Source organism: Myiozetetes cayanensis, unplaced genomic scaffold, assembly GCF_022539395.1.
Source record: "Myiozetetes cayanensis isolate MyiCay16 unplaced genomic scaffold, myiCay2020 scf4, whole genome shotgun sequence".
Taxonomy (NCBI): domain Eukaryota; kingdom Metazoa; phylum Chordata; class Aves; order Passeriformes; family Tyrannidae; genus Myiozetetes; species Myiozetetes cayanensis.
In genome coordinates this window covers 31,130,902-31,143,058 of record NW_026087631.1, presented here as the reverse complement: position 1 = coordinate 31,143,058, position 12,157 = coordinate 31,130,902, and the positions used below count along the sequence as shown (strand labels likewise).

The following is a 12,157-nucleotide window of genomic DNA, read 5'->3' as shown; positions in this document are numbered from 1 at the left end:
AGTTTTGTGTAGTTTTACATTCTGTAACAGGGAATTGCCATGGCTTCCTTTACACCAAAAACACAAATCAACACAAATCAGTAGAAATCAGTGCTTGTAAAAGAATAACACAAGGCAAACAGTTAGATGCTTATATTCTGCATAAATCTTATGAAACTTGCTGCCATAAGATGTTAAAGAAGGAGGTGTCTTTTAAAGCTAGACCTGCCTTCCATCCTTACTCAGGACAGAGGGGCATTGTGAGGGTGATTACTTGCTTTCAGCCAGGGTCCAGGTCTTTCTTTTCATGTTGTGGTTTCTCATGTGCAGGCAGTGATAATTCAGCATCATGAAAAAACATAAATAGTCAGATACGCAATGCTGAGATGAAAGGAATATTATCTTTTACAGTAGGCCAAGACTCTGAACTTTTATGACATTCTACAAGAAGTAACCAGAAATGACATAACCGCTCTTGCACTTTTCTAATTTCTATTCCAATTTACTGTAAGCCTGGTGTGATAAGACCAAAAATGTATTGTAGCTGTGGGCAGGTTTTAAGACCTCATTGTTCTAAACCCCTGAAAATCAGGATTCTTGATAAAACCCAAAGTCTGACTGTATTAGTAGAAGAAGTTATCATATAGAAAATTTAATAAAGATTTCAAATGTTCCTTCTGTGTCCTAAAGCCATTATTCACTGCTAAAGGACTGTAAATCATGAAAGTCTCAGAAGGTTTTAATTTGAAATATATATACATAAAATATGTATAGTTCTAAACCAATCAGACATTTAATACCAGAAACTAAATTCCCCTCTGTCTTTATCCTGTTCCTAGTTTTAAAACACAAAACTCACTTAAATAAGAAAGGTGGATATTTAAACACATATGCCATACTGGAGTAGTACATCAAGTCCTCTATGCAAAGCTAACTAGGGGGGGCTGTCTATTAGAGATTATGTTGTCCAATGACTCAATAAATAGATGCAGGGGGAGGAGGGTCTGCTCCTAGTCTCACAGCTAGCTCATGGAGTAGTGTGGTGTGGTAGCAAATTAATTTTCCTCTTTTAAGCTTGTTTTTCTCCTTTCACTGTGCTGTGAACTCCTTTGGACAAGGCAATCTGTCTGGGCTCAGCTGCGCAGAAAAGGACTTAGGATTCCAACTCCCTGGAATTGCTGGGGTAGAAATGGGAAGTCTCTTCACTCACCTGCATCAACCACTTTGATGCTTCTCTCCCAGTGTGCATTTTCCCCCTCCTGTTCTGCCAGCTTCCACTGAGCACTACAGGAAACTGCTGGTGCTCTGGACATGGGGCATATCCACATCTGGCTTGAAGTCAGAAATTGGTAACAGCAAAAAAACCCAAAACTAGTGACTGTGATTTCTAGAGATTCACACTTAATGTTTTGAGATTTCAACTTGTTGGGATTGCCCCTGCTTGGGAAAAAGCCCTGCATCAAGTATACAATTCCTGTGATGTTTACAAAGGACAAAAGAGCAGAGGATTTCATCCTGGGAATGCTGCACTGATGGATTGCAACCACATCACCATGAACACATGTAAAAATAGAATGGGCACAAAGAAATCAGGTGATATTGGCAGTCACTCCTCAGCAGAAGCAGGGGGCTGTCCCAGTTCTCAAACTGTTTTGCTTCTCAGCACAGAGGCAGCAGAAGCTGCCATTGCCCGAGCAGTTGTGACAGCCTTGTCTGATACTTCTCACACTGAATTTCACAAACAGCATCTGGGAAGGGAACGATGACCTCCAGCAGAGGTGAAACCCTCTTGCTCCAAGGACATGACACTCATTTCCACCCCAAGAGGATTTGGCCCACCCTACCCAGCATGGAGGGAGAAACCAAAACACATATTCCTTGGAAGGCTGGAGCTCAAGTTGCCATTTGCCTGTCTGGAGTGAGATAATTTGTCAGACACCAGCTGCTGCAAGCTCTGTCCTCTTGGGCACACTTGTTACTGTGTTACAGCCTGCCTGAAGAATGTGGGATGCCACGGAAGGGAAAACGATTGCAACCTTCCTTGCTCAAATGATCTGAGGACTTTTTTCTGTGAGAGCCCCTGCCTTGCACGGGGTGTTCATAAAGAGATTGCCAGCATTAGGAAGGGAAAGAGGGGGTGGGGGAAAGAAAAGGAGAGGGAGAAGAAGGAGAAGAAGAGGAAAAAGCCAGGCTGGCAGAGCTGGGGAAGCGCTTTTGTGACCACACAAAGAGATTTAAGACTGGATGGAAGTGGTCCCCCCACTCGCTTGCTCCCTTGCTGCGTCTCCTCTGTCTCTGAAAGAGTTACTCAGGAGGATTTCAAGGGTAGGTTTCTAGAGCGACACCATGTCTAATTATGTACGAGACGGAATGAAAAGGTGTAGGCCTGTCTTTCCAGCTCAGAAAAAAATGTGGTGTCCTGCGAATAAGAAATGAACAGACTGACCTTTTCAGAGCTGCTGAAAGAGAAAACCAGATGTATTCCTCAAGAGTCACTATGACTGAAGGGTGATAAAGGCTTGCATTGTGCACTTGAATAAAAGGAAAGCTAACCAGAAAACAGCAGCTGATAATAGTCAAGCCAGGCTGTGCTATTGTCCAAGGCACAAATGTTCAGCATTGGCCTAGACCACACTGCTGGTATATACAGCACAGACTTAGGGGAGAAATTAAAAAGAGAAGGGGGAAGGCAGCTTTTTTATTCATGCTACCTACAAGAGATTGTGTGAAACTGCAAGCAGTTGTAAGGCCACAGAGGAAGAAAATGATCTGGGATCTTTTCTCCAGCACACACAAACACAAACATGCACACACACTCAATTTCTAGCATTATGTTCCTGTAAGATCTGAATCTAACCATCTGCCAAATGAATAGACAAAACCCAGCTTGTCTTCCAGGGTTCAGATGTAAGGGGGTGGATAAAGAGGAAGCATCACACTGGTGAAGAGGCTGGAGCTTTCTGCAAAACAGTGGTCTCCAGAGCTCAGGTCAACAGCTTAATTAAGGACCAGAGGCTCATTGGGGAGCACTTGGAAGGTATGATTATCCCCCACACCAGGCAGATCTCTGACAGCACCATAAAACCCAGAGAAAAGGCAGGGGTGGGGGACCAAGAAAAGGGGGTTGAAAGGAGTGATTTGGGGGTGGGGTGCAGGGAGAAAGGGAATGGAAAAGGAAAGGGAAGATTGGGAAGGGGAAGGGGAGGGAGAGGAGAGGAGAGAGGGAGAGGAGAGGGAGAGGAGAGGAGAGGGAGAGGAGATGGGAGAGGAGAGAGGGAGAGGGAGAGGGAGAGGAGAGAGGGAGAGGGAGAGGGAGAGGGAGAGGGAGAGGGGAGAAAACCCAGCATCCCTCAGGATCTCCCCTACTTGGGGAACAAACTGGCTTCTCCCTGGGCAGGAGCCACTTGCTTCAAGCCCTTCTGCCATGACCTCTCTGGATTATTCAGCATGAGAGACCTGCCAAAAGTGTCTCTCAGACACTTTTGAATGTCATGCCACCATTTGAGAACCAAGTCTGTGTCTGAGTGAGCAGATCTTGCCCACTGGAGATTGTTATTTTTAGAGTGGGCATGATAAGCTTCTGCCAGGCACCATCCACAGCCAGCCACATCCATTCAGAAGTGTAAATCAACCTCAGTGTTCACTAGAAGACATTGACTTTTCTTATTTAAATATGTTCTCTGAAATAACACTTTGAGGGCTATAATCTGTGAACATCGTAGCAGAGGGGGTCCCTGCTCCTCTCTGACCTTCCAGAAACACAGACATGCAAAGGGCCTTTTTTTTTTTTTTTTGCACATAGTGTTGGTTTTGTCCTTGACAAAATTAGTTCAAGGAGATTTATTGCTGGCAACAGGCGCTGAGGGCTGGCCTGGTGCTTTTCTGCAGAAGATGAGACAGGGTGTTCCCACCTCAAAGTGCCGCAGTTTGGCCGCCAGAAGATGAGGTGGAGTTTGCTTCCTGGCTACTGCAGTGTGACCTTGAGTACATTCCTTCACCTCTCCCTGCCTGCCCCCATCGTGTCTGGACAGTGCACTCCTAGGGAAGTCCTCCAGAGCTGGAGCTGGCTGTCATAGTGCACGCAACTCCTAGCACAGCAAAACACATTCTTTCAATGGGATGGAGCAGCTGTTTGTATAAGGAATTAATTATACCCATTGCTACCAGATTCAAGACCTCCACACATCAGTGAGGCAAAGAAACATGGGCTTAAAGGAGCAGCACCAGAAAGAGGACACAGGTATCTACTAGCTGTGAAGTCAGGCAGGATTGGGTCTATTTCCTTCCACTCTGTCTTCCCGATGTGTTTCAGCCCAAACTTGGGAAAAGGACCCCAGGGAGCAGGCTATTTTGAGGCTTCTGGGCTGTAACTTTTCTGCTATGATTACCCTGGAGGCATCTAATTAGTAGCAGTAGGGCTGCTTTTTCCTTCTGATCTCTGCAAGGAACCACACTGAGAAGCTACCAACCCATCTCATGCTGTCCCCACAAGACCTGCACAAGATCCCTAGCCAGCTAGTTTTATTTCTCCCATGTCAACAAAAGTAGGAGAGATTTGGGGGGTGGAGTAGATGGACAGGAGAGAGAAAATGATTCACATGGAAATAATGTATTCCTGCCATACATTCAGAGAATTAGAGAGCTCATACACACACACACACACACACACATACACACACACACACACACACACACACTCTCTCTCACGAGGCTGAGGAAGCAGTCTGAATAACTTTCAAAAGGCTTGCTTCGTCTTGCTCCATGAGTGGGTAATGCTTGGCTATTTCTAAGAGACAGACATTAAAATCTGCAGCACAGTCATTTAGAATTTCAAAGGATTCTTCTTCAGGGGGTGGAATACAAAAGACACCACAGTTATTCACATAATACAAGCAAGGTTGGGGAAACAGCAGTATGCCATTAGGTAAGACTGAGTAGAAAACCTTTCTGGAGAAGCCTAAAATCTATTCATTCAAAGTAAAGAAGTGACCCTAAAAATTTCTTATATCATTTGTCTGTGTACATATGTGTAAAAGCAAGTGTACATATTTAGAGATACTTTGTGTGGCTATATTTTATACACCACTTGGAGAGGAGCTTGAGACAGGATCTGAAATGTGTACTGTGGTGCAGACAAGAAAAGGAGGGGAAAAATATATATTCAAAATACATCACACATCATCCACGCATCTACACAAACATGCTCACATTTCTTTCACTGTGAGCTTTGGGTGTCAATCAGCAGAGAACAAACAGCAAAATGAAAACCAGGAGCTCCTTCTGTTGAGTCTTTATGATAACGTCCTCCAACATTTCCCTGTTTTTGTTTTCAGTGTGCTAAACTAACTGCATGGCTGGAGTGGCAAAGAATGCAAAGCTCACACATGTAAAGCATTGTGTCCTCTGACATACTATTACACAGAAGGCTCACAGTCCCCCCTTCTCCCTCCCCTTCCTGGTGTTGATGAATTACATGAGATGAATATCACAGATCTGGGTTTTTTAAACCGTGAGCTTAGGCAGCAACAACGACTGCAAAGCAGACACCGTTGTCTGAACCTCTATTGTTTCTATTTCAGGAGCACATTGAGTGATTAGTTTGGGTAACAGTAACATCACATTACCTTCTACAGGCTGGAAATGTCTTTTAAAACTGAGGCAACGCTGAAGCCATGTGATACAATACTGTAGACAGAGCCAAGTGGAATACATCAAAGAGTGCCTTGATGCAGATGTTTCATGCAGAAGAAAATTAGGTCAGAGACCACTTCAATTTCAGCTTCTGCCAGGCTTGTTTGAGAGCTTCCAGTGAATTCCTAATGAATAGCTTCTAGGGCACTTTTCTCTCATTCAGTCACAAACTGCCACAGCCAGATGAGCTTTCCATGTGGAATTTTTTGTCATTATTTAAAATTCTAATACTTTGTGTTCACAGGTTCCAGAATCTTCCTTACAACAATAGCAACAACTCCCCCTCCTTCATCACCCCCCACCCCCAGCAAAATATGAGGGAAAAGGAAAAGGTGAGAAGAATAACCAATTGATATACAATGTCTGCTACAGGGAGTGGGGAGGGGAAAGAAAAAATTAAAAAAGCAGCCTTTTACCAATTTTACATGGTAAATAAATACTTGGTAAGGGTCCTTCTCAAATGCATGGCTTTTGCATCTCAATTTTTTTTTCTTTTTTTCTTTTTTTTTTTTTTTTTAAATGGCAAAGAGTGACGTGCTTTAAAGATGTTTTTACAGCCCATACACATCTCAGCTGGCACTGCCTGTGCTGTAGCCATTGGCCCAGTGCACTTCCAAAGGGAGAGCAGGGGATGCCTCAGACCTACACACAATGACCCTACACAAAACCTGCCGAGCTTCTGTTGAGCTACAGTGCCCATCTTTCTCTCTCTTGAGCTCATTCCTCTTTTGTGAATAGCTTTGTGGGCCTCTTTTGATGGTCTCAAGCAAAATGCAAGTGTGCTCACTAAGCAGTTTAGAACAGGCTCTTCTTTAAAGCTGACTATAAGCTGAGCAGAGCACCTTGTGATTCCATAAATGGCATCCACCAGGGACTGCAAGGCCATGGCACTTAGAAATATAAACAATGGCCTAGCACCTTCCTCACTGGGAAGAAGTCTCCAGAACCACTCATTACATGGGTGGTTTTAGGGTGGTTCACCTTCAGACTAGAGTATAAAATAAGTTCAGCAAGCTGTGAACCAGAGTCCAAGGCTCTAATCCAGGCTTTACCCCTGACAAATGTGACTTTTTGGGTCTCACATGTGTCATTCAATCCATGTTATGCCTGAAATTTTCTTTGCCATCCTATGGTGGCCAGGGTGCCAAATCTGAAGGTGGATTGAAACCTGTAAGCAGGTTATCTAAGGAGCTAAGCAGGTGCTGTGTATGACATACTGATAGGGTAAAGATATAAATCTCATTGTTGAGATGAGGGAAAACATTGCCACCCAGACATGCAGGGACAAAAAACTTCACAAAGAAGCAAGGTCCTTTCTGACACAAAATCAGGATCACCTATGAATAGTTTTACCTTAGTCCTGAGTGGCCTATACTCCACCCACATGGTGCACAGGATCATTTAGAGACCAGTGACTCAGACTGCCAATGGAGTGGATCCAGAAACTGACATCAGCCTTAACATGTCCAGCTGTTGTTGTTCACTGAGTTGAAGACTCATGACAGAACAGTGTGAACTCCCTTGTGTTCCCAGGAGCTTAGGTGGAATGAAAGCATAATATGAATTTGCAGCAGAACAGCCTCTGTTCTGCATCTCCATTTTCCTGTGCAGAACTCAGAGCCCTCCAGAAGTTCACAGATGCTCTTTTGTCCACTCCAAGCAGAACAACTGAGATCTTTACCCATCAAAGCCAGCAATTCAGAGGTGACTTCATGTTTACAATGCTTCCAAACTTACACCACCATATTAAATCACTGGGTCCTGACTTTTTAGATGTAGAGCCCTCAAACTAAATGACTCATGGCAGGAACAGGACATTCCTGCTCATGTGCATCCACCAATCTGGAGAGAGTATGCCAATTTTGTGTTCCAGCAGTCACACCACAACCCACTCCAGATACCTCTTTGGTGAACTGCTTACCAAGGTGATAGTTACTCATACTTCTCCAGAGGAGAACTTGGCCACAAATTGCTCCACCTGGATGCTTTCTTGCTCTGTTTGCTGACTCTAAAGCTGACTTCTGCTTCTCTTCAGAGGTTCGCATCTCTTCTGGTCCTGACACAGGAAGGGACAGAGTTCTGGGGGGACTCTCCTATAACCAAATCCATCCAAGGAATTATCAGACAGAGGAAATAGGAGCATGAGCATCTTCCCCTCACTCCATAATTTGAATTCCTAGCCTCTTCTACAACTGCATGATCTCTGAATATCTGCAGTGTTTGTGGTTTTCTCCATGAGATCATTCTCCCCACCTCCCAATTCTTAAGGTCCACTGTGAAGATACAACAGTTCAGCTAAATACATCCAAAGGCATTTCTCTTCAACCTCAAGTTCTCAGTTCCTGTCACTCAATTCTTCTTCAAGGTCTAACAGATCTCATATGCTTTTTTAACCTCCAACTTGTCTTAAACCCCCACCATTTGAATACCACCACGCAATTCTTGCGGAAGGAAAAACTCTGTAAAATACATTGGAATTGAATTCATCATGTATATAATTGAGACAATTTTTTTATTCATTCATCAGTAGCTGTTAATGTACTTGGGATACTGAAATGGAAAACTGTTCACAAAATTAAAACATACCAAAATAACTCACCTACAGGAATTTAGTTTTTCACCATAAACAATAAGTGCTGTCAAACCTACCACCTGTTTCACACAGGGGACCACAGCAGGTGATCTTTCTGGCAAAAGCAGTGAAACTTTTTATTTTCTGATCACCAACTGTAGGCATGAAAACCTCCTTTCATAGCAGAGGAGATGCAGCTTGGCAGCAACCATGACTACTTATCATCCTGCCTGCAGTTCGCGATATGGTTGCTCTCCTTAACCATGAAGGCACTGGTATCTCTAGGGATGCTATTAGCTCCTGCTAAGTGGGACTCTTGTGAACACTGTTTGATCTAGGTCTGACCATCACATTTATGTTTCACACAGACAAATGGATAGCCTTATGCAGGAACAAAAACGTCTGCTGTCTTCTCAGCAGTGCTCTTCTGTTCCTGGAGAAACTCATTCTCTTGCCTGTGTAAAGCCCCTGTTTCTCTGGGTTCTCCTGGCTATCCACCAGCATCCTTGGTAGCATCTCTGCCCTTTCATACAGAAGCAACGGCCAGACTATCTCTCACTAAAGACCTCGAAGGATTAGGAGTGAGGGGAAGCTCTTTTTTCCATGTGGTATTATCCATGCAGAAAGAAAACTACAGCACAACTGTTACTGACAAAGCTGTGGTCCTACAGGCATCACTAAATACCATGGGGCTTAGCCCTCCATCACTCTGCATGAAGCCAAAGGGATCTGATGTTGTTTAGACATTCAATGTTTAAAGTTTATTTTGATCCACCTAATTTCCAAACAATCCCCTCTCTTCCACAGGTGCTCACCCACACAGTCTGACTCTCAATACTAGACCTCAGCTGATTAAAAAGAATGTCTACCATGCCAGTTATTTCTAGTCATGTTTAAATCAGTTTGTACAAAGAAAGAGAGAATATCAAAGATGGGAGGACACAACACCCATCCCACCACCAGCATAAATGGCAAAAGTTCCATTGAATGAACTAATTCATCTGCACAACCCATCAAATTAGGAGTGTTTTTAAATAGCCTCTTGACTGAGAATTGATGTCTCATTATTCTAAAGTATATCACAGTGAGAGCCCTAGTAATGCCAAATAGAATAACTCCAAATTGCAGAGACTGCAGCAGAGATTTCACAATAAAGGACTTTACATCTAATGCTACAACAACTTCTGCTGTAAGAGTCTGAAGGGCTGGTGGATATGGTTACTTACCAGGTTCACAGAGGCATGGACATGCTGTGCAGGACTGGAATATCTTGACACAAGGAGATGTGCCAGGATGCTTTCAGAGTCAGTGTCACCTATGAGTGAAATGTGACCAGTGATTAGAGATGAAAATGATTCCTCAGTGACCTGGTTCCTTATCTAATTGTAGGTGCCTTGCTGTGTGAGACGGGGCTTTTCTGTCCCATTTCCAGCAGCGAGATGAACAGAGGTAATGCCAGTTCCCCTCCAAATGCAGATGGGCATGGAATACCAGAAGCTGTGCTCAGAGTGTCCTAAGCAAAACCTGCTCAAAGAGGAAAGCAGCCGTTCACAGGCAGAGGTACACCTGGAGCCTGGTAGTAACTAGCAACTCTTATCTTTCCTTTTAAGAATTATGCCTAAATGCTTTGTTTTTTCTAATGACTTACTTCCCCTGCTTTTCTCCACACACACTAGTCTTCATTGCCTGCAGAATTTCACTCAGGATCAGATGTTTTAAGTTAGGGGTAAGGTGGAGTTTCTGCTTCAGAAACTCACATTTAATTAAATGCTGAAGCAGAACATTATCCCAAAATGCTTCATTATAAAAAAGTTAAATGAAAATATTTGGACTTTTTCTCTGTTCTCTTTTTGTCTTCTTGTCTTTGAAATGGCAGTGGGCTGGAGACACTAATACGCTAACAATTTGAAACTGCAATTTGACAAATAAATGAACTTACAAATGTTCCTGTAGCTTAAGGCTGTCTGAGGGGAGCTGGTTTCAAGGCCCGGTCAGGAAACATTTGGAGACTTAAGGCATCACAAGGACTGACAGGACTAGCTGAAATACTGCGAGAAGAAGGAATAGTGGCAACAGCATGACCTCAAGAGACACGACAGACCTACAACAGAAACCTTTTTACCAGCCAAGAAAACTGCGACAGAAACCTCTTCACCAGTAGAAATGTCCCAGTGCCTGTGCAGGAGCCTACTGACCATCATATGTGTTGTTCTGGAGCATTAGCGTTCTTGTTCTCACAGCATGCTTCCCCCTGTCTCCTCCTGCCGCACTTTCCCACCACCTCGCAGGTGCTGGCAGCTCTTCCAGTGCCTGCTTTCCAAACCTCAGAGTGGCCTGGGATTTCACATCCAGAAGGCCTCCCACCCAGCCCCGTTTTGGAAAGGACCCTTGGCATCACTCCCATTTTCATGGGAGCCTCCCTCTGTGGCTCATGAAAGGCATGGAAGAGCTTGCTTACAGCAGAGTTGGGGTGGGCACTCAGCAAGTCTAGGGACTAATTGTTTTTAAGTCCCTGGTGGAGAATGCTATAGGAATTTCCAGTGTTGTGTGATAACAACACAAGGAAACAGTAATACAATTTAAATTAAAGTCTCAATAAGGTTTTTACATGGCTTTTGTTCTAATCTTTTCTTCACCTTTGTATGTATGTGGACAGACTCTTCAATGTCTTTTCGTCCAGTGTCCAAGAGGTACTATTTTCATTATTTTCTACAAGTTGCAGTCCTTGGGGTGCTGGGATATGCTCAGGTCCAGACACAGTTTGCCTGGGCATGGCTGAAGAGCTATTTAGCATTTTGGCACTCAGGTCTGGGAGCCCCTGGTGGTCTAGTGGTAAAGGCGCCGCGCTATCACTGCTGAGACCCGGGTTCGATTCCCGGTCAGGGCCACTCCCGGGCAGGTGGGGCTCGTTAGCCCTTAAAGGCAACCCACCTACGTCCTAAGGACCTCGCTGCCACCGTCCAAGCTCGCTTGGCCCCGGCAGATGAACCTTAGGATTAAAGGGTGGGCTCAGTTCCGCGCACACTGTGTCTCACCTAAAAAATCCAATGCGCAGGCTGGAAGGTGTAAAGACCTTCCCCGGATCTTCGCTCGCGAAGACTGGCCGTTATTATTACTCAGGTCTGGGTCTGAGTAATCTTTTGAGGACCTGGAAAAACTCTGAGTAAAAGACACATCCTATGTGGGCTGGAAGTGATTGAATGAGAATAATAGTACTGAGTTCTGCACCTCGGATGGGGCTACCCCGGATGTACAGACAGACTGGGAAATGAGACGCTGGAGAGCAGCACTGAGGAAAGGGCCCTGGGGTCCTGCTCAATGGCCAGTTGGACATGAATCAGCAGTGCTCTGGCAGCCAGGAGAGCCACCTGTGTCCTTAGGGGCATCAGGCAAAGCATTGTAGGCCAAGCTAGGGAGGGGATTGTCCTGTTCTGCTCTGACCTGGGACAGCTTCACCTGGAATATTGCGCCAGTTTTGGGCACTGCAATATAAGGAAGATATTAAGCCATTAGAGAGTGTCCAAAGGAGGGCAACAAAGATGGGGAAGGGCCTTGAGAGGAAGTCATGTGAAGAGTGGCTGAGGGCACTTGATGTGTTTAGCTGGAGAAGAGGAGACTGAGGCGAAACCTCATTGCAGATACAACTTCCTCATGAGGGGAAGAGGAGGGGCAGGCACTGATCTCTGCTCTGTGGTGATCAGTGATGGGACCCAAGGGCCTGAAGTTGTGTCAGGGAAGGTTTGGGCTGGATATTGGGAAAAGGTTCTTCTTTCCCCGGAGGGTAGTCGGGCACTGGAACAGGCTCTCCAGGGAAGTGGTCACAGCACCAAGCCTGACAGAGCTCAAGGAGTGTTTGGATAATATTCTCAGGCATTCTCTGTGACTCTTTGGGATGGTCTTGGGCAGTGCCAGGAG

At 44.8% G+C, this 12,157-nt stretch overlaps 1 long non-coding RNA gene across 1 annotated transcript; it reads left to right on the top strand.

Moving 5' to 3' along the window:
• The first annotated feature begins 2,929 nt into the window (after window positions 1–2,929).
• On the top strand, window positions 2,930–9,853 carry LOC126646832 (uncharacterized). The gene is made up of 3 exons (XR_007630410.1): window positions 2,930–3,016; window positions 5,915–6,002; window positions 9,632–9,853. It is a non-coding gene; the product is annotated as an uncharacterized LOC126646832 (long non-coding RNA).
• The last annotated feature ends 2,304 nt before the right edge of the window (window positions 9,854–12,157 follow it).